The sequence below is a fragment of the Triticum aestivum genome, chromosome 5B (genome assembly GCF_018294505.1).
Source record: "Triticum aestivum cultivar Chinese Spring chromosome 5B, IWGSC CS RefSeq v2.1, whole genome shotgun sequence".
Taxonomy (NCBI): domain Eukaryota; kingdom Viridiplantae; phylum Streptophyta; class Magnoliopsida; order Poales; family Poaceae; genus Triticum; species Triticum aestivum.
In genome coordinates this window covers 657,859,535-657,880,545 of record NC_057807.1, presented here as the reverse complement: position 1 = coordinate 657,880,545, position 21,011 = coordinate 657,859,535, and positions in this window count along the sequence as shown.

Here is a 21,011-nt window from a genome sequence, read left to right as displayed (position 1 = left end):
AAAACAACATCAACTTTGGATAGAACTTGGTGCAAACACAAAGAGGAAAGCAAACAACTAGATCTCAGCAACAAAGGCTTGGATTTTTGTGGCTTTTTGGCTTTGGACTCTAGGACGGGGAAAACCAAACTGAAAAAGGATAGATCTAGCAACAAAGATACAGATCCTACCATGTAAACCTTGCTCTGAGTACCTGATGATGCGGCACCGTCTTCGGAGAAGAGGGTGTTCAAGGGGAGGTCCGATCTTCACGGTGTAGGATCGATAAATGGATGGGGATAACTAGCTGCAAGCAGCCAGAAAATGGAAAATAAGAGATTATGACCCGACGAGGAGAATGCTCACCGAAGCTTGCAATCCGAACATTCGTCGATCCACAACCCGCAATACTACCCCACACAACCATGCTCAAGTCGTGGAGCACGGATATTTGCAATCCGCAAGGGAAACCATGAACTCTAACCCACACAACACGATCTAGTTGTGGAGCACGAATTAGGAGCAAGTTCTCAAGGAATCACAAGAATAAGGGTAACAAGAGCTCTCCAATCTCAGGAGGAGTCTATGTCTTTGGTCTTTGATAGAAATGGGAAAAGTCCCCAATGAAGGGAAGAGTTGGCCTATTTATAATCAGGACAACCCCCTTTGATAGGTGTGAAAGAGAACTAGCTTCTGGAACCAGCTTCGGTGTGAAAGTGAACTAGCTTTGTTTGACTAAATGGCTTCAAGACTTAATGAGGTAGCTTTTGGAAAACTCTCGTTGGAGGTGGTTGGTAGTTCCAGAAAAAACATTGTTCACTGGGGTCAAACAATGTTTCCTTCAGCGGAAAACTCGAGTTCTAGAAACCTTTCGCAAGTTGGGATACCCAAATTTGTGCAAAACATTGTTTCATTAGAATCGGAACAATGTTTCTTCAACAGACAACTCATTTCTTCATGAGCTCCTAACTTTGTTTCTTCGCCATAAAGCATTGTTTTGCACGGACTAAAATGTGTTTGGCCTTCTTCAATATTGCACCTGAGTCAACCAACAACAAAGGAGGTGAAGGCACAATCATGTTTTCAAGGTCAAATGATAGGCTTAAATTAGCATTCACCTGATCATGTATTTGCATTGCGCGACTTCTTGTGATTGGAACGTTGATGATTGGTGGTGTGGTGCCCATGGTTGGTATGAGCTCATCAACGCATTTGGGTGACCTCGCTTCGCCGGCGTTGACTCAGGTAAGAGTTGTTGGAAATATGCCCTAGAGGCAATAATAAAAGGATTATTATTATATTTCCTTGTTCATGATAATTGTCTTTATTCATGCTATAATTGTATTATCCGGAAATCGTAATACACGTGTGAATACATAGACCATAATATGTCCCTAGTAAGCCTCTAGTTGACTAGCTCATTAATCAACAGATAGTCATGGTTTCCTGACTATGGACATTAGATGTCGTTGATAATGGGATCACATCATTAGGAGAATGATGTGATGGACAAGACCCAATTCTAAGCATAGCACAAGATCGTGTAGTTCGTTTTGCTAGAGCTTTTCCAATGTCAAGTATCTTTTCCTTAGACCATGAGATCGTATAACTCCCGGATACCGTAGGAGTGCTTTGGGTGTACCAAACGTCACAACGTAACTGGGTGACTATAAAGGTGCACTACAGGTATCTCCGAAAGTGTCCGTTGGGTTGACACGGATCGAGACTGGGATTTGTCACTCCATATGACGGAGAGGTATCTTTGGGCCCACTCGGTAATGCATCATCATAATGAGCTCAAAGTGACCAAGTGTCTGGTCATGGGATCATGCATTACGGTACGAGTAAAGTGACTTGTCGGTAACGAGACTGAACGAGGTATTGGGATACCGACAATCGAGTCTCGGGCAAGTAACGTACCAATTGACAAAGGGAATTGCATACGGGGTTGCTTAAATCCTCGACATCGTGGTTCATCCGATGAGATCGTCGAGGAGCATGTGGGAGCCAACATGGGTATCCAGATCCCGCTGTTGGTTATTGACCGGAGAGCCGTCTCGGTCATGTCTACGTGTCCCCCGAACCCGTAGGGTCTACACACTTAAGGTTCGGTGAACCTAGGGTTGTAGAGATATGAGTATGCAGCAAACCGAAAGTTGTTTGGAGTCCCAGATGAGATCCCAGACGTCACGAGGAGTTCCAGAATGGTCCGGAGGTAAAGAATAATATATAGGAAGTGCAGTTTCGGCCATCGGGAGAGTTTCGGGGGTCACCGGTATTGTACCGGGACCACCGGAAGGGTCCCGGGGGTCCACCGGGTGGGGCCACCTATCCCGGAGGGCCCCGTGGGCTGAAGTGGGGAGGGAACCAACCCCTGGTGGGCTGGTGCGCCCCCACCTGGGCCCCCCTCTGCGCCTAGGGTTGGGAACCCTAGGGGGCGCCTCCACTTGCCTTGGGGGGCACTCCACCCCCCTTGGCCGCCGCCCCCCCCTAGAGATCCCATCTCTAGGGCCGGAGCCCCCCCCCCCGACGGGGGCCTATATAAAGGAGGGGGGAGGGAGGGCAGCCGCACCCTGAAGTCTTGGCGCCTCCCTCTCCCCTGCTACACCTCTCCCTCTCGCAGAAGCTCGGCGAACCTCTGCCGGAACTCTGCTGCAACCACCACCACGCCGTCGTGCTGCTGGATCTTCATCAACCTCTCCTTCCCCCTTGATGGATCTTCATCAACCTCTCCTTCCCCCTTGCTGGATCAAGAAGGAGGAGATGTCATCCTCTCCGTACGTGTGTTGAACACGGAGGTGCTGTCCGTTCGGCACTTGATCATCGGTGATTTGGATCACGACGAGTATGACTCCCTCAACCCCGTTCTCTTGAATGCTTCCGCTCACGATCTACAAGGGTATGTAGATGCACTCCTATCACTTGTTGCTATATGAACTCATAGATGGATCTTGGTGAAACCGTAGGAAAATTTTTATTTTCTGCAACGTTCCCCAATAGTGGCATCATGAGCTAGGTCTATGCGTAGTTCTCTATTGCACGAGTAGAACACAAATTTGTTGTGGGCGTAGATGTTGTCAACTTTCTTGCCGCTACTAGTCTTATTTTGCTTCAGTAGTATTGTGGGATGAAGCGGCCCGGACCGACCTTACACGTACACTTACGTGAGACAGGTTCCACCGACTGACATGCACTAGTTGCATAAGGTGGCTAGCGGGTGTCTATCTCTCCCACTTTAGTTGGAGCAGATTCGACGAAAAGGGTCCTTATGAAGGGTAAATAGAAGTTGACAAATCACGTTGTGGTTTTTTCGTAGGTAAGAAAATGTTCTTGCTAGAACCCTATTGCAGCCATGTAAAAGATGCAACAACAATTAGAGGACGTCTAACTTGTTTCTGCAGCAATTGCCTTGTGATGTGATATGGCCAAAAGTTGTGATGAATGATGAATGATATATTGTGATGTATGAGATCATGTTCTTGTAATAGGAATCACGACTTGCATGTCGATGAGTATGACAACCGGCAGGAGCCATAGGAGTTGTCTTAATTATTGTATGACCTGCGTGTCAATGATTTAACGCCATGTAATTACTTTACTTCTTTGCTAAAACGTTAGCCATAGTAGTAGAAGTAATAGTTGGCGAGCAACTTCATGGAGACACGATGATGGAGATCATGATGATGGAGATCATGGTGTCATGCCGGTGACGAAGATGATCATGGAGCCCAGAAGATGGAGATCAAAGGAGCTATATGATATTGGCCATATCATGTCACTACTATATAATTGCATGTGATGTTGATTATGTTTATGCATCTTGTTTACTTAGAACGATGGTAGTAAATAAGATGATCCCTTATAATAATTTCAAGAAAGTGTTCTCCCCTAACTATGCGCCGTTGCTAAAGTTCGTCGTTTCGAAGCACCACGTGATGATCGGGTGTGATAGATTCTTATATTCACATACAACGGGTGTAAGACAGTTTTACACATGCAAAAACACTTAGGGTTAACTTGACGAGCCTAGCATGTACAGACATGGCCTCGGAACACAGAGACCGAAAGGTCGAACATGAGTCGTATGGAAGATACAATCAATATGGAGATGTTCACCGATGATGACTAGTCTGTCTCACGTGATGATCGGAACGGCCTAGTCGACTCGGATCGTGTAACACTTAGATGACTAGAGGGATGTCTAATCTGAGTGGGAGTTCATTAAATAATTTGATTAGATGAACTTAATTATCATGAACTTAGTCTAAAACCTTTGCAAATATGTCTTGTAGATCAAATGGCCAACGCTCATGTCAACATGAACTTCAATGCGTTCCTAGAGAAAACCAAGCTGAAAGATGATGGCAGCAACTATACGGACTGGGTCCGGAACCTGAGGATCATCCTCATAGCTGTCAAGAAAGCATATGTCCTAGAAGGACCGCTAGGTGAAGCACCCATCCCAGAGAACCAAGACGTTATGAACGCTTGGCAGTCACGTGCTGATGATTACTCCCTCGTTCAGTGCGGCATGCTTTACAGTCTAGAAACGGGGCTCCAAAAGCGTTTTGAGCAACACGGAGCATATGAGATGTTCGAGGAGCTGAAAATGGTTTTCCAAGCTCATGCCCGGGTCGAGAGATATGAAGTCTCCGACAAGTTCTATAGTTGTAAGATGGAGGAAAATAGTTCTGTCAGTGAGCACATACTCAAAATGTCTGGGTTGCACAACCGCCTGTCCCAGCTGGACATTAACCTCCCGGACGAGGCGGTCATTGACAGAATCCTTCAGTCGCTCCCACCGAGCTACAAGAGCTTTGTGATGAACTACAATATGCAGGGGATGGTGAAAACTATTCCTGAAGTATTTTCAATGCTGAAGTCGGCAGAGGTAGAAATCAAGAAAGAACATCAAGTGTTGATGGTCAATAAAACCACCAAGTTCAAGAAGGGCAAGGGTAAGAAGAACTTCAAGAAGGACGGCAAGGATGTTGCCGCGCCCGGTAAGCCAGTTGCCGGGAAGAAGTCAAAGAATAGACCCAAGCCTGAGACTGAGTGATTTTATTGCAAGGGGAAGGGTCACTGGAAGAGGAACTGCCCCAAATACTTAGCAGACAAGAAGGCCGGCAACACTAAAGGTATATGTGATATACATGTAATTGATGTGTACCTTACCAGTACTCGTAGTAACTCCTGGGTATTTGATACCGGTGCCGTTGCTCATATTTGTAACTCACAGCAGGAGCTGCGGAATAAGCGGAGACTGGCGAAGGACGAGGTGACGATGCGTGTCGGGAATGGTTCCAAGGTCGATGTGATCATCGTCGGCACGCTACCTCTACATTTACCTACGGGATTAGTTTTAAACCTCAATAATTGTTATTTAGTGCCAAGTTTGAGCATGAACATTGTATCTGGATCTCGTTTGATACGAGATGGCTACTCATTTAAATCCGAGAATAATGGTTGTTCTGCTTATATGAGAGATATGTTTTATGGTCATGCCTTGATGGTCAATGGTTTATTCTGAATGAATCTCGAACGTAATGTTACACATATTCATAGTGTGAATACCAAAAGATGTAAAGTTGATAACGATAGTCCCACATACTTGTGGCACTTCCGCCTTGGTCACATTGGTGTCAAGCACATGAAGAAGCTCCATGCTGATGGACTTTTAGAGTCTCTCGATTATGAATCATTTGACACATGCGAACCATGCCTCATGGGCAAAATGACCAAGACTCCGTTCTCCGGAACAATGGAGCGAGCAACCAACTTATTGGAAATCATACATACCGATGTGTGCGGTCCAATGAGCGTTGAGGCTCGCGGAGGATATCGTTATGTTCTCACTCTCACTGATGACTTGAGTAGATATGGGTATGTCTACTTAATGAAACACAAGTTTGAGACCTTTGAAAAGTTCAAGGAATTTCAGAATGAGGTAGAGAATCAACGTGACCGAAAGCTAAAGTTCCTACGATCAGATCGTGGAGGAGAATATTTAAGTCACGAATTTGGTACGCACTTAAGGAAATGTGGAATCGTTTCACAACTCATGCCGCCTGGAACACCTAAGCGTAACGGTGTGTTCGAACGTTGTAATCGCACTCTATTGGATATGGTGCGGTCTATGATGTCTCTTATCGATTTACCGCTATCATTTTGGGGATACGCTCTAGAGACAGCTACATTCACTTTAAATAGGGCTCCGTCTAAATCCGTTGAGATGACACCATATGAATTATGGTTTGGGAAGAAACCTAAGCTATCGTTTCTAAAAGTTTGGGGATGCGATGCTTATGTCAAGAAACTTCAACCTGAAAAGCTCGAACCCAAGTCGGAAAAATGCGTCTTCATAGGATACCCTAAGGAAACCATTGGGTATACCTTCTACTTAAGATCCGAGGGCAAGATCTTTGTTGCCAAGAACGGATCCTTTCTGGAAAAGAGTTTCTCTCGAAAGAAGTAAGTGGGAGGAAAGTAGAACTCGATGAAGTACTACCTCTTGAACCGGAAAGTAGTGCAGCTCGGGAAAATGTTCCCGTGGTGCCAACACCAACTGGAGAGGAAATTAATGATGATGATCAAGGTACTTCGGATCAAGTTGCTACTGAACTTCGTAGGTCCACAAGGACACGTTCCACACCAGAGTGGTATGGCAACCCTGTCCTGGAAATAATGTTGTTAGACAACGGTGAACCTTCGAACTATGAAGAAGCGATGGCAGGCCCAGATATCAACAAATGGCTTGAAGCCATGCAATCTGAGATAGAATCCATGTATGAAAACAAAGTATGGACTTTGACAGACTTGCCCGATGATCGGCGAGCGATAGAAAACAAATGGATCTTTAAGAAGAAGACGGACGCGGATGGTAATGTTACCATCTACAAAGCTCGACTTGTCGCTAAGGGTTATCGACAAGTTCAAGGGGTTGACTACGATGAGACATTCTCTCCCGTAGCAAAGCTGAAGTCCGTCCGAATCATGTTAGCAATTGCCGCATACTATGATTATGAGATATGGCAGATGGACGTCAAAACGGCATTCCTTAACGGACATCTTAAGGAAGAACTGTATAAGCTGCAGCCGGAAGGTTTTGTCGATCCTAAGAATGCTAACAAAGTATGCAAGCTCCAGCGATCCATTTATGGGCTGGTGCAAGCATCTCGGAGTTGGAACATTCGCTTCGATGAGATGATCAAAGCGTTTGGGTTTATGCAGACTTATGGACAAGCCCGCGTTTACAAGAAAGTGAGTGGGAGCTCTGTAGCATTTCTCATATTATATGTGGATGACATACTCTTGATGGGAAATGATATAGAACTTATGGATAGCATTAAGGCCTACTTGAATAAGTGTTTTTCAATGAAGGACCTTGGAGAAGCTGCTTACATATTAGGCATCAAGATCTATAGGGATAGATCGAGACACCTCATAGGTCTTTCACAAAGCACATACCTTGATAAGATTTTGAAGAAGTTCAAAATGGATCAGTCTAAGAAAGGGTTCTTTCCTGTATTGCAAGGTGTGAGATTGAGCTCGGCTCAATGCCCGACCACGGCAAAAGATAAGGAAGAGATGAGTGTCATCCCCTATGCTTCAGCCATAGGATCTATTATGTATGCCATGCTGTGTACCAGACCTGATGTAAACCTTGCCGTAAGTTTGGTAGGTAGGTACCAAAGTAATCCCGGCAAGGAACACTGGACAGCGGTCAAGAATATCCTGAAGTACCTGAAAAGGACAAAGGACATGTTTCTCGTTTATGGAGGTGACGAAGAGCTCGTCGTAAAGGGTTACGTCGACGCTAGCTTCGACACAGATCTGGATGACTATAAGTCACAAACCGGATACGTGTATATGTTGAATGGTGGAGCAGTAAGTTAGTGCAGCTGCAAGCAGAGCGTCGTGGCGGGATCTACATGTGAAGCGGAGTACATGGCAGCCTCAGAAGCAGCGCATGAAGCAATTTGGGTGAAGGAGTTCATCACCGACCTAGGAGTCATACCCAATACGTCGGGGCCGACCAAACTCTTCTGTGACAACACTGGAGCTATTGCCCTTGCCAAGGAGCCCAGGTTTCACAAGAAGACCAAGCACATCAAGCGTCGTTTCAACTCCATCCGTGAAAATGTTCAAGATGGAGACATATATATTTGCAAAGTACATACGGATCTGAATGTCGCAGATCCGTTGACTAAACCTCTTTTGCGAGCAAAACATGATCAACACCAGAACTCTATGGGTGTTCGATTCATCACAATGTAACTAGATTATTGACTCTAGTGCAAGTGGGAGACTGTTGGAAATATGCCCTAGAGGCAATAATAAAAGGATTATTATTATATTTCCTTGTTCATGATAATTGTCTTTATTCATGCTATAATTGTATTATCCGGAAATCGTAATACACGTGTGAATACATAGACCATATTATTTCCCTAGTAAGCCTCTAGTTGACTAGCTCGCTAATCAACAGATAGTCATGGTTTCCTGACTATGGACATTAGATGTCGTTGATAACGGGATCACACCATTAGGAGACTGATGTGATGGACAAGACCCAATTCTAAGCATAGCACAAGATCGTGTAGTTCGTTTTGCTAGAGCTTTTCCAATGTCAAGTATCTTTTCCTTAGACCATGAGATCGTGTAACTCCCGGATACCGTAGGAGTGCTTTGGGTGTACCAAACGTCACAACGTAACTGGGTGACTATAAAGGTGCACTGCAGGTATCTCCGAAAGTGTCTATTGGGTTGACACGGATCGAGACTGGGATTTGTCACTCCGTATGACGGAGAGGTATCTCTGGGCCCACTCAGTAATGCATCATCATAATGAGCTCAAAGTGACCAAGTGTCTGGTCACGGGATCATGCATTATGGTACGAGTAAAGTGACTTGCCGGTAACAAGACTGAACGAGGTATTGGGATACCGACGATCGAGTCTCGGGCAAGTAACGTACCAATTGACAAAGGGAATTGTATACGGGGTTGCTTAAATCCTCGACATCGTGGTTCATCCGATGAGATCATCGAGGAGCATGTGGGAGCCAACATGGGTATCCATATCCCGCTGTTGGTTATTGACCGAAGAGCCATCTCGGTCATGTCTATGTGTCTCCCGAACCCGTAGGGTCTACACACTTAAGGTTCGGTGACGCTAGGGTTGTAGAGATATGAGTATGCAGCAAACCGAAAGTTGTTCGGAGTCCCGGATGAGATCCCGGACATCACGAGGAGTTCCGGAATGGTCCGTAGGTAAAGAATAATATATAGGAAGTGCAGTTTCAGCCATCGGGAGAGTTTGGGGGGTCACCGGTATTGTACCGGGACCACCGGAAGGGTCCCGGGGGTCCACCGGGTGGGGCCACCTATCCCGAAGGGCCCCGTGGACTGAAGTGGGGAGGGGACCAGCCCCTGGTGGGCTGGTGCGCCCCCCCCCCCCCCTGGGCCCCCCTCTGCGCCTAGGGTTGGGAACCCTAGGGGAGGGGGCGCCTCCACTTGCCTTGGGGGGCACTCCACCCCCCTTGGCCGCCGCCCCCCTAGAGATCCTATCTCTAGGGCCGGCGCCCCCCCCCCTGGGGGCCTATATAAAGGAGGAGGGAGGGAGGGCAGCCGCACCCTGAAGTCTTGGCGCCTCCCTCTCCCCTGCTACACCTCTCCCTCTCGCAGAAGCTCGGCGAAGCTCTGCCGGAACTCTGCTGCATCCACCACCACGCCATCGTGCTGCTGGATCTTCATCCACCTCTCCTTCCCCCTTGCTGGATCAAGAATGAGGAGACGTCATCCACTCTGTACGTGTGTTGAACGCGGAGGTGCTGTCCGTTTGGCACTTGGTCATCGATGATTTGGATCACAACGAGTACGACTCCCTCAACCCCGTTCTCTTGAACGCTTCCGCTCGCGATCTACAAGGGTATGTAGATGCACTCCTATCACTTGTTGCTAGATGAACTCATAGATGGATCTTGGTGAAACCGTAGGAAAATTTTTATTTTCTGCAACGTTCCCCAACAAGAGTATGTGATCGTCCCTATCTTCAATCCCCACCAATTCCTCCCGATGATGCGTGGGCGTGTCCTCGACAGGGTTCCCGACGAGTCATGGCGTCAGAGGTAGATTGGGTTGCGGCAATTGACGGCAATCGATTGCTCTCACAAGAGCACCGGAGGGAAGGCGTGGGCGGCCCCAACGCGCTTCCAGCTATTGACTGCGCTGACCCGATCCATGGCGGATGGATACCCATGTGGCGCCCATCCAAAAACACGAAGGATCGACGTCAATGGCGGATTTTTGGGAGACGCCTTCGCTAACTGCTCTCCTTCAACCGTTGTGGACCTATGCGGATCCGAATCGAGCCCAATTTCATGGGGGTGGCTGGAGGTTCCTGACCATGAGGCAAACCCTAGGCGACGAGCGGCTGTTGAGGCGGCGGTGTGGCCTGTTGTTGGCGGCGGATTGGGAGCCTTGGTAATTTTCAGCGGGGAGGGATGGTCAGAGAACTGGTCAGGGGACAGAACAAGGAAAATTTGGCACTGGTTTCATAAATGCAGGTGCTAGTAGTAGCAACGCCAATGGAAAATTTGAGGTTGGATTTGTGGGTACTGGATTTGGTAACAGTGCTAAAGAAATTGTTGGGTCTGGTTTTGTTAGTGCTGGAGCTAATAGCAATGGTTCGACTGATGCTAGTAGACCATCTTTCATCTGCTATAAATGTGAACGGCCAGGACGTGGTGATAAGGACTGTAAGACTTTGTTGTTTTGTGTTAATTGCACTAAACGAGACGCTCATATATCCCGCAAATGCAATCTACTGACGCAACCCAAAGCAGTGGTTGGTCTGATCGGGATAGGGGTAGATGGACTTCAGATGTTTACTGCATGATCTGGGAGGAAGCCGAAGGAAGATAAGGCCAAGCAGGCGATTGTTGTTATTACTGTGAAAGAACGTGCTCACTGCACAACAATTGGTGAACTCATTTAGTATGATGTTTCAGTGGGGATGGCAGTGCAGGCAAAGCCGTACCTCAAAGACAGTTTCCTGATGAAGTTCCCTTCTGTCGAAAAGATAGATGAAATGAAAGCGTATAAATATTTTGGTCTGATTGGCAGCAAAGCTAACGTGAAGGTGAACAGATGGACGAACTCCTCTATGGCCTCTTACAAGATGTATGTATGCTGGGTCACAATATCAGGAGTGTCAGAAACATTGCATCATTACCAGGGCTTTTGTGAAGCTGGGTCACTAATCGGGCATGTGTTTGAATTGGATATGGAGTTGTACAGACAATGTGAGATACTCAGAGCAAATGTGGGTGTCATGGACCCGAGGAAAATTCCACCCAGTGCGCCTCTCCATGAGGATGGGTACATATAAAACATTTTCTTTGACCTAGAAGACATTGTGGAAGAAGGAGGTCCAATGGAGGATGGTATCTTAGTGAGCCATCTTAGAGCTGCTGTAGCAAAATCAAGCAATAATGAGAAGCGGGACGAATCATCCGAGATTGATGCTGGAAGTGGTAAATCTCCCAAACATGGTGCTCCCACAACTTCTGATGTTGAAAATGGAAGTAGCTCACATGCAGAAGAGGTCGTATCTAGCCAATATGAGTTAGAAAAAAATTAATTGCTGAGAGGGAAACTGAAGCTACTTCTTGAGAAAAAATTAACTAGTGAAAAGGTGCTCTCCGGAGTGGAACAGGTCAATGCTAAGTTTGCTAAAGACACTGCTATGTTAGAGGACTTTACTGAGGAGGTAGAGAGTTTGAAGGAGGATGAGTTCGATTGTACACAAGATCCAGATGACTTTTCTAGGAGGTTGGGCATTAGTCCACAGAGGATTAAGGAAATTAACGATGCTGCTGATAAAGATTTACTTCTTGCGGATTCTAGTGAACTACAGAGTGCTCCTGATAAAGAGAATGAAGAACTTGGTTATCTGAACTCCAAGACAGCTGCTACACCGCCTGAGAGAGTTTTGTATCAAAAAAGAATCCTTGTGTTGATGGGGGTACAATATCTGTTTTGCAAGCTCCGCCGCAAGATATTAGAGTGGATGATGACCCTACCAAAAAGAAGCTATCTGATGCCGTTGCGAGAGTTCAAAAAGCCAAGGAGAAGGCTGCTTTAGATGAGGAAGCAAGAAGAAGGAGCGACAGAAACAATAATAAGGATGAAGGGCAAACTATGGACAAGGCTGCGGAGATGGCAAGGAGGAAAAATCTGGAAAATACCCCAGGTGAAACGTCTATACCTACTATTTTAAATACTGTCCCTAGTTTTATTGCCCATATTACTAGTTGCATTGGTGTCAGTTTAGGTAGAAATGATGAAGAAGTAGAGAAAATTATTTCTATGATTAAAGGGCTTGAAGAGTCCAGGAGAGATCTTTATGCTGCTAGAGAAAAAGTAGTGGAGAGAAATGTGATATCGAGTCAAAGTTGGATAGCTTTGACCCAGAGGCAATTAGAAATTTGATTTCAGATTCAGATTCCGAAGAGGATGAGGATCTAAGAGATGAAACAATGTTGCTTTCTTCTTTATTTAAACCTAAGCAGAAAAAGACTTGCACTGGTTGTGGCACCCCGGCTCAGAGCGACCGGTTTACCTTGCATTGCCAGCCCAGAGACCTTGTCTTCTGGCATCACACAACAACATGGTACAGAAAACAACCGCTTTATTCATGCTAGCGGAACATAGTTCATATTACAACAGTTAGCGAGGCCAAGCGGCACACACGGTGCGGCTGAACAATATGTACATTATTTAGTGGACATAAGGGGCCTCAATCATGACAACTACTCGGCAGCGGAACAACGTCGTAGCGGGACTCCATAGCACAAGGACACCGACGTGGACACGGTCTAGACTCGGGCAGCACTCCTTTCCAACGGAACTTTCCTGAAATCTGGCATGACACGCCAGGTCAGTACATTGAATGTACTTGCAAGCTCACAATAAGCATAAACAAGATGACAGACAATATTATGATATTTATCCAATTTAATCAACAATGCAACTATATAACCAACATGCTGTGACAGTGCTCAACAGATACTCATTCTCCCGACTTGCTTACCAAGTGTGACCAACAAACATAATATTACCAACACAAACTCGTGATCCTTACGGCGATCACAGCCCGACCATCTCATGGCCCGTGATCCTTACGGCGATCACAACCCGACCAACTCGTGGCTCATGATTCTTATGGCGATCACAACCCAGCAACTCAAGTCCAACTCAACACGATGACCTCACTGTCATCCTTAGTGCAATTTAGTGTGCATATTTATTAAGTGTTGACCCATGGTGTACCTTACTTTCAAGTGTGTCTGTATCTGTGGACTCGGCTATCGATAGATTAAAAACACTCTGCAGAGGTTAGTACACTGTACCCACACTAAGGAACCCATGGCCTGAATCTCCCATCCGAGTGGACCAACAGCGTTCCGACGAAACCATTTGTCATGACACTCTCCCGGCCCCTCCGACTTAGACCCCACCGGGCTAGTCCTGGGTGGCCCCGTGTCTACCTCCAGACACCTCAACCACCGCCGTGGCCACGATCCACACTGGGATCCGGTGCCAAAATTAACTTAATAACGGGCTCACAAGGTTACGCTTGCCTACCGGGCCAGGGTACAGCACGCCCATAACCTTCCCTAAATTGAGGTACCAACCATAGGCACGACAATGAAACGCATTAAGGCCGTCCCATACCGGCAAGTGTGGTTACACTGGGAAAGACTCGTTTCAGCGGCACCACGACCCGGTCAACAACATGGTCAAGTTGAATTATTAATCAAGTTCAAATTTAATGTGAAAATAAAATAACCGGTGTCATACTGCCATACCATGCAACACTCAACATATGCATCACACAACCGTGCAAACACTGCACCAATCACGCTCCCACAGAGCCAACATAAACTCATGCTACTATTCTGGTTAAAACCTCTCTTTACTTATACCAGAACTATTTCTAGCAATTATCATCATTATACCTCATGCAAAAATAATATCCAAATTACTCATCAATTCTATGACCATATTATTTATTTATCACTTGCCACTAAGTTCTCATAATCTTACTAACAATATTTACTTCAAACATATTGAAGTTCAAGCATTTTAACATAACAAGCATATAACAGAATATATTTATTATATAACTAATTTAAATGCATCAATATTCATAAGTTCAAGTATGAAAATCATAAATATTGAAGTGGCACCATGAAAATGTTACTGTGGCTTGCCTTAGTACTGATGAGGTTCACAAGGCTCCTGGTGATCCTCAAGACAAGCTGGTTCCTCTGAAAACATTCAAAAACCACAAAAGAAAAATATCAAGAAACCTTCTGAAAATTGCCAAAAAATCTAGACAGCAAGGAAAAATCCCATCTTTTAGGAGCTGTTAGATTTTTGGACAAAGAACACAATGCAAAAAGAATCACTACATTTGGACTTGTAGAACAAAAGTTATGGCTGTTTGAATGCTACTGGAATTTAAATAAATTTGAAAAAAAAGAAAACAAAGGGGGGGTGACGTCGATGGCGTATTTTCCCGGGGCGCCACCACTCATACCGCTTCGCGCGCGTAGTGAGTGGCTGACTAACGGGCCTCGCTAGTCAGGCCAGAGGGAGGGGAGAAAGAAACAGAGAGACGCGGCGCTTCACCGGAGCTTACGCCGGTGTTGAGGCTTCTTGGAGGAAAACGAGAGGGAGGGATCGACGGAGAAGGTTCTTGCGCACCTGCCCGTACCCGTGGCGTGGCAAACGGTGACCGGACGGCGTAGGATTCTTCCTCGCAAGCGGAGGCAGAACACGGTGGTCGCCGGAGATGAGGAAGACGCGGCTAGGGCGGCTCCAGGGGCTCGGGCTTGACGCGTTAGCTTAACGGAGGAGAGGCGGAGGCCCTGGCGGGGTCGCCTTGGCTTGGGGGTGGCCGGAGCTGCGGGGATGATCCAGAGGGGATCGCCGGCGAGCTGGGCTCGGGGATGGCAGCCCGCGGCCTGCCCGGCCGGGCTGCGGCTTCTAGTGGCTATAGGAGAGAGAGGTGGTGACCTGCGATGCTCCAGGAGGCTGTAGAGGGGGTTTTATAGGCGGGGCGGCCAGGAGGGCTCGGGCTCCGCCGGAGGACAGCTGTCTCCGGCGCCCGGTGACGAATGGTGCCAGAGAGAGAGAGGGGGGGAAGGCGACGGGGTCACGCGGGAGCTGTGCGCGGACGCGGACGAGCACGGGAGCGAGGAGGAAAGGGACGAACACAGTGCGCGGGCACTGTACCGTTGGCCGGACCGTGTCCATGCTCGCTGCAGCGAGCTCCGGCGTCGGCGAGCAGCAGGGAGGAGTTAAGGGGGTGGAGACGAGGAAGGTGGCGAGGAGGGACACGCTCTGGCTGGCCGAGCAGCGTGCACGCGTGCCATAGAGGCGTTGGCGACGCGCAGAGCGCGCGTTTGGCATGCCAGCACGCTCGGACAAACGCGGCCACCGCGTGGACCGTGACATCAGGCCACATATGCACTAACCATGACGTCTGGTGTGTAGTCCTTAGTAAACCTAGGTGTTACCACGGCTCGGTTTGTTTCTAGGTGCAGTAGAAGTGAAATGGTGAAGAGGTTAAGTTACTGGACAGAAACTTTGAACAGTTACTGTGGTCAAACCACAGGGTTTCAAGGGCTGAGCTTTAGGGTTTTGCTGACTCTTACTAAGGTGAATAAGCACAGGGAAAACCAGCTACATTGAAGCTAGTAAAAAGGTAGTTGCTGTAGAAACTACCATTTCAGCCTAGAAGTGAAAATATTTTCTGTAGAAAAAATACTCCAAAAAAGTGGTGAAATATTTTTGCTCAGAAATGTGCCCTAGGGTCCAAAGAATATTTGGGATTTTTCTCAAGATTTTTAGGGCAATAGAAATGAGGGTTGCTTTGGAGGTCAAAGAGTTTAGCTAGGGTGTAAGAGGCAAAATGAATATTTTTCATTTAAGAAAAATATTCCAAGCAATATTATTGGGTTGGCCAGGGGTGAAATGATGGATTAGAAGAGGAGAGGGGGCACTTGGGTGAATATCAAGGGATACCCAAGTGATCAAGTCCAAATGGAATGATTCAAAACTCCAAATCCAAAATCAACTCAGATGAAAATCAAGCAAAGAAAAGAGGGCAAAAACCAGGCTGCGACACTGGTGCTTTCAGTATTAAGCCAAAGGTGAGATGCAGTTCTAGTAGTCAAAATGGTATGTAATAAGTATATTTTTTATTGCTGGTATTTTTTGGAACGCTAGAGGGTTAGGGGAACCTGAAAAAAGAAGGTTTCTTAAATAAACCATCTATGAGCATAAGATAAAGTTCATTTGTATTCAAGAGACTAAGAAAAAGGACTTCACAATCCGTGGTTGGCGGGAATTAGTGGTAATTTTACTTTTATATGTCTCTAGCAACTAGCTGTGGGTGCTTCAGGGGGGTTGCTTATGGGGGTTAGGGAAGATTTATTCGATCTAGATACATGTGTAGCTAGTAAATATATGAATCAAATGACCGTGATGGATAAGAGGACCGGTTTCAAATGGAACCTGGTCAATGTTTATGGGGCTGCTCATTCTAGGGATAAAGAGGAGTTCTTAATTAGTTTTGTGCAAATGCTTGGTAGTAGTGTTTTTCCTTTTGTTGTTGGAGGCGACTTTAATAACATTAGGAGAAGTAAATATAGGAATAAAACTAAGAAGCTTCCCAAGTGGTCTTTCTTCTTTAATTCAATTATTGAACATTGGGGGTTGAAGGAGCTGGAGCTCCCTGGCAGAAATTTTACTTGGTCAAATAATCAAATTGATCCTCTCTTTGTTAAGCTGGATAGGATTTTAGTTAGCCCTAGCTGGGAGCTAAAATTTCCCTTAGTTACAGTCAGAACACTAGTTAGAGGTGTCTCTGACCATACATCTTTACTTATGCATACTGGTGTTAAATCAAATGTTTTTAATAAACCTTTTCGCTTCAAATTATGTTGGTTTGCTAGGGAGGACCGTGTAAGCATAGTTAATAGGGTTTGGAGTACTAATTTGTGTGGTAAGGATAATCTGGTTGTCTGGCGGCAGAAGATGAGGCTTTTGAGAAGGTGCCTGAAGGGCTGGAATTTGAATGTTGAAGGGATGTATAAGAAAAGTAGAAATAGCTTAATTACTCAGCTAGATAATATTGGAAAAAGATGTGAGCAAACTGGGTTCTCGGTTGCTGACTATGAGTTAAGAAATATTTTACAGTATAACTTGAATAAATTGCTTCGAGAGGAAGAGATTAAGTGGTACCAATGCTCGAAAGAGAGGGATAATAGAGAAGGCGATAATATCACTAGCTATCTTATGATCAAAGCTAGCAGTAGGAAGCATAAGAGCACAATTTTCAAATTTGTTCAGGAGGAAGGGATTATTCAAGGAGATGATAAGGTGCTTGATTATGCCACTCATTTTTACAAAAAGTTGTTTGGTCCTGTAGACCTTTTACATGTTTCTTTGAGCGTTCATGTTCCTGTTGTCTTGGATAGTGATGACAAGAGCAAGTTGATATCTAGGTTCTCCATGGATGAGATTAAGCTTGTTGTTTTTTCTATGAAACATAATAGGGCTGCTGGTCCTAATGGCATCCCATAGAGTTCTTTCAAAAAAAATTGGAATTTGATTTGTCAAGACTTATTCCAATTGTTTTGTGATTTTTCCGAGGGCAAGCTCGATATTTCTAGACTAAACTATGGTATAGTGACTCTGATTGCCAAAGGGCAGGGAGCTGATAAGATCCAGATGTATAGGCCTATATGCATGCTTAATGTTCCCTTCAAGATCTTTACTAAAGTTCTAAACACTAGGGCTATGCTTGTTGCGGATAAGGTAGTTTCTCGTATTCAATCAACTTTTATAAAAGGTCGTTACATTCTGGATAATGTAGTTATGTTACATGAAACCATGCACTTCTTACATAAGAATAAAGTTTCTGGTGTGTTGTTTAACGTGGATTTCAAAAAATCGTATGATAAAATTAATTGGCCCTTTATGCTTTCTGTGTTAGAGATGAAGGGGTTCCCTGAAAAGTTTATTCAGTGGACTAAGGCAGTTATTTACAATGGGAAAGTTTCTATTACTTTGAATGATGTGATAGGCAAATACTTTACTACTAGGAAAGGACTTAGACAGGGGGGTCCCTTTTCCCCTGTTGTTTAATATAGCGGCTGATGTCCTGGTGACCTTGGTGAAAAGGGCGCAGGAGCAAGATTTTACCAAAGGTTTAGTTCCCCAGTTGTATGATGGTGGCCTTTGTATATCACAATATGCGGATGATACTATTTTTATGATTGAGGATGATTTAGAGGGTGCTAGAAACTTAAAAATTATCTTGTGTGTGTTCGAGCATTTGATTGGTCTAAAAATTAATTTTCTGAAGAGCGAGGTTTATTGTTTTGGTGGGGCTGAACGAAATGATTATGCTCAGATTTTTACATGTGCTATTGGTGAGTTTCCTTTTGGGTATATGGGTCTTCCTTTACATTATAAGAGGCTTGGTAATAGGGATTGGAAATCTGCAGAGGAGAAGTGTGAAAGGAAAGTAGCTACTTGGGAGGGGAGCTTGGTTCCTATGGGGAGTAGGCTAATCCTTGCAAAAACATGCATGAGTAACATTCCCAGTCACATGCTCTCTTTTTTTAGACTACCAAAAGGCGTGGGTAAAAGATTTGACTTTTTCCGAGCTCGGTTGGTCTGGCAAGAAAAGGAGGGTGTGCGTAAATATCATCTGGTAAACTAGATTCATGTGTGCCAACCTAGAGATCAGGGTGGCATGGGAGTTACTATTTTAGATAAAGAATGTAAGTCCTTTGTGCAAGTGGCTTTTGTGGCTAGAGAACGAGGATGGAGATTGGCAGGAGATGATTAGAGCAAAGTATTTGAAAAAGAAAACTTTGACTCAATGTGAATCATCTCCTGGCAACTCCCATTTATGGAATGGTTTGATGGAGGTTAAAGATATTTTTTATAGATGCTACCAGAGAGTTGTGGGTGATGGTCGCAAAACTAGATTTTGTGAGGATGTTTGGTTAAGAGACAAACCCCTATGTTTGGTTTTCCCACGTCTTTACAACTTGACCTTTTGTAGGCATGTCACGGTCGCGAAGGTGTTTAGCCAGGATTTTGATTGCATCAGATTTAGAAGACGTTTGCATGTGGAGACCCTTGAGATGTGGAACAAATTACTTGATATGTGTAGTTAGGTGACTTTGTCGGAGGAACCTGACAGAGTTAAATGGCTTCTTATCTCTTCTGGGAACTTTTCGGCTAAATCTCTGTACCATTATCTTGTTGCTCGACAAGTTGTTTTCCCTTATAAGTTGCTATGGAGAATGAAGATGCCGTTGAAAATTAAAGCCTTCTCCTGGTTAGTGATCAAGAATAGGATCCTAACCAAAGATAACTTAAGTAAAAAAGGGTGGAAAGGTGCTAAGCATTGTGAGTTTTGTGACAGTATAGAGAATGTGGATCACCTATTCTTTTCTTGTTCCCTGTCTAGGTTCTTATGGAGTATTGTGGGGTGCTCCTTGGGTAACCAAAGATCCCCCGTGTCTTTCCTTGATTTATGCCAGAATTAGTTGCCTAACTATACTGGCAAAGATAGAGTAGTTGTTAACTTGTTATGCTTGGTGTTGCTGCTTTGCTATGGTCTATTTGGAAAACAAGAAATAAATCATGCTTTCAAGGTGTAATGCCCAATGATCCTACTGATATTATTATGTCTGTTTGCTCCCTTCTGTATTCATGGAAATTTTTACAGAAAAAAGGACTACAAAACACGCTACAGCTAGTCGCTAGAAGGATTGCCCAGGTGACTCGGGATGTCTTCAGGAGAGGATATGGGTGGGCGCCGTATGTGAGGAGAATCTGATGAAATCAGTTGCTGGAGGTGCTGGTTTCAAAGACTTGGATCGCTTCTGGCTATCGCCCAAAGAGCGGATATTTCTGATGCTGGTTATAGTTAGCTTTTGTTCTATCGTCACCTACCTCTATTTTTGCAGTAGTTTTTGTTCCGCCGATCTGACTCGATGTTATCTAGACAAGTATGCTAGTGCTGGTTTGGTTACTTGTGTTTCGTAGCATCCCGATGTGATTTAGTGCAAGGGATGTAAAAAGTGTACTGCTCCTTGCTTGTAAAAGACTCCATTTTCTTAATGAAAATGGGGGCCATGTGGCCCCTCTCATCGGAAAAAAAAATAATGTGTCTGAACTAATTATACTGTCAGGACCAGTTCGAACGAATTGATTCGCCAGTGCGTCAATTTAAGCAAAGCCAAAGCTGAGGATAATTACTGAAATAATGTAGTGAAATACTACGCGGTCAGGAAAATGTGTGACCAAATCCAGTTCTCTAGCTACTGGAGATGACATTTGAAAGCCAAATTTAGAGCCGTGAGAATCAAGGAATGGCATTTATTCGTGTACTAATCTAACCAGCGTCTAGGCCCTCTCACACGCATAGTCAGACTTGGACGTGCGCCGTCGTCGTTCTAACTTGAAACAACATACAGTCTTGTTGCAGTTGGCGCATTGCTTCCCCCTGCTCTACTTTGCTCCGGAACTCATCTTGGCTTCAGGGGCCGTGGTGCATCCGCATGCTAAATATGCAGCAGCAGACCTCGAGTACTAGGCACGATCGGGACACTATGCGTGCCTTTGACTGATGGACCGAGCGGTGCTTCAAAGGAAGTCAGCTTCTTTGATGAGATAAGACACCCTATCTATCAAACCTTGACTTCTTTATCCTTGAAATTCATGGCTTTCAACTCTAAATTCATTTAAAAATGTTGTGGCAGGAGTCAAAGTCAAACTCAAACAACATGTTTTCACCCAGATATGAAATAGTGCTATAGTCATCGACTCACCGATGGATATTCCAAGAGCTGCTCCACCCATTTTACCTCAACGAATCCATTCTAGTGTCCTCTGAAGATAATCACCAAAAGGTAACCACCAGAACTTCTCTCAA